The following is a 2,270-nucleotide window of genomic DNA, read 5'->3' as shown; positions in this document are numbered from 1 at the left end:
TCCTGTCAGTTTCCCGCCATTATCTTCTGTGGTAACTTTTACAGGCATTTGTACTACGATAGTGCTCGGTGTAGTGTACTTACATGCGGTTTCAGCGAGAGATAACAGCCTGAATGGTAGTCAGTGACTATTCTCAACCCCCATACACACGCACAATTGTCTTGGCATGTAAATGTCCCCCCCACCCAATCAACTGTTATCTGCCATTAGGGGAGAGCTGGAGGCCCCCCATAGGGACATCTAGACCAGGGGTAGGGAGCCTCTGCCCTCCAGCTGTTGCAAAACTACAACTCCCATCATGCCTGGACAGCCAAAGCTTTGGCTTTGGCGGTCCAGGCATGATGGGAGTTGTAGTTTTGCAGGTATATACAAGAGCAACCTGTCAAAAAGAAAAGTGGAGGTTAGAGATGAGCGAACCTGGAGCATGCTGGAGTCCATCCGAACCCGAACGATCGCCATTTGATTAGCGGTGGCTGCTGAACTTGGATAAAGCTCTAAGGTTGTCTGGAAAACATGGATACAGCCAATGACTATATCCATGTTTTCCACATAGCCTTAGAGCTTTAAAGTTCGGGTTCGGATCGACTCCAGCTGCTCCAGGTTCGCTCATCTCTAGTGGAGGTACACCACAATGGTAGCCGTGCTGCAATAACCTCGCTCCATCACATACAATGACTTCAATATGCTATCTCCAGCGGGGCGGCTATAGCATCCCGCGTATCTGCAGGGGTATGGGGTATATAGGCACTCCATCAATCAACTACTAATGGCTGGAAAACCCCTTTAAAGGAGAAGTCCGACTGTTTTTAAAATCCAGTAGCCAGCAGGGGGGAATTTGATAACCAGTAAGAACTTACCTCTCCCCGTGCCTGCGGTGAGCGGCATTTTCCCCTGAGTTGCGATGACGTCATGACTTGGGGGGGGGGAGGCCTCTCCCAGCTGATGGACTGGCCGCTCAGCCAATCAGTGACTGGAGCAGCCTCTCGGTCAGTCTATCAGCCGTGTCATGAGCGCCGGCAATCCTAGAGGGGGACCTAAGGCCGGTCTCTCCGCTCACCACGGGCATAGCAAGAGCTAAAATTGCGCAGCATTATGCCTCCGGACACAAGTAGCTGCTCTCCACCAGCACACGACATACACAAGCTGGTCTGGCAGAACAGTAAGGAAGATGCTGGTGGACTGCTTCAGCCCGGACAGGCAAGTATGTTTTATTTTGTTTTTATTACATCACATCCACATTGTCCTCTGTAGAGGCCTGAAGTCGTCCCACCACTTTTACAACAGGAGTCACAAGCAGCAGATATTCCAACTAAGTTCTTTATATTGCTAAGTTTTTGATCTGAAGTGTGTTTTTGTCTCAAGTGTGGGACTTTAGAACCAGTTCACATGGAGTAAAACAGGCAGGCAGTCTATGGGAGGGCTTGCGCGCCTCTCCTCTCAAAAAATTGACATGTAGAGGGGGGGGGTCACCTAGCTAATAGTGATCACAACATAATAAGTTTTCATTTATGCTTTAATAAAATGCTTAGTAGGGGGGCTACAAAACATTAAACTTCAGAAAGGCTAATTTCCAAAAACTAAGGACTTTGGGGACCTTAGTGACCTCAAAAATAATAGTACACAAGAGAAATGGAATATTTTTAAGAGTATTGTTAGGAATGTGACTTTGCGCTCCTTCAAGAAATGCCTCCATTCGTCGAAGGCCCACTTAGTGGCAAGCAGTTCCCTGTTACCAATGTCATAATTTACTTCTGCTGGGGAAAATTTCCCGGAGAAGTAAGCTATACTGTAGGTCGGTGAGACTCTCAGGGCCCTGAGAAAGAACCGCACCAACCCCCACCTCTGAAGCATCAACTTCAATAACAAAAGGTTTCCCCAGATCTGGCTGGATGAGCACTGGTGAAAAGGGCAACGTGATCAGGCTGAGAATATATGGTCCCTAGGGACTGGAAAAACATATCCAAATTCCTCCACTCCTCAGCATTAGGAGAAAGTTTCAAGGCCCAGGCCTGTGGATCGCCCTGAAGTAGTGATACTACTATCCCCACTTTCTCCTCCTGGCATTGAACCTGGGAGGGGAACACCTGGGAACACGGAAATACAACAAGCAATACTGCTGAAAAACCTCAAATTTCTCTTTATCACCTGCAAATCTCTCAGGGAGCAACATTCTAGGCTTGGAGGCCTGACATACCACAGGCGCGAAGCCGCCATCGCTTCGGTCTGATTAAGCAACAAACAGTGTACCTGCTGCGCCAATTCAGAGACCA

This window comes from Dendropsophus ebraccatus, chromosome 7 (assembly GCF_027789765.1).
Source record: "Dendropsophus ebraccatus isolate aDenEbr1 chromosome 7, aDenEbr1.pat, whole genome shotgun sequence".
Taxonomy (NCBI): Eukaryota; Metazoa; Chordata; class Amphibia; order Anura; family Hylidae; genus Dendropsophus; species Dendropsophus ebraccatus.
Note: the sequence above shows the minus strand (reverse complement) of the source record.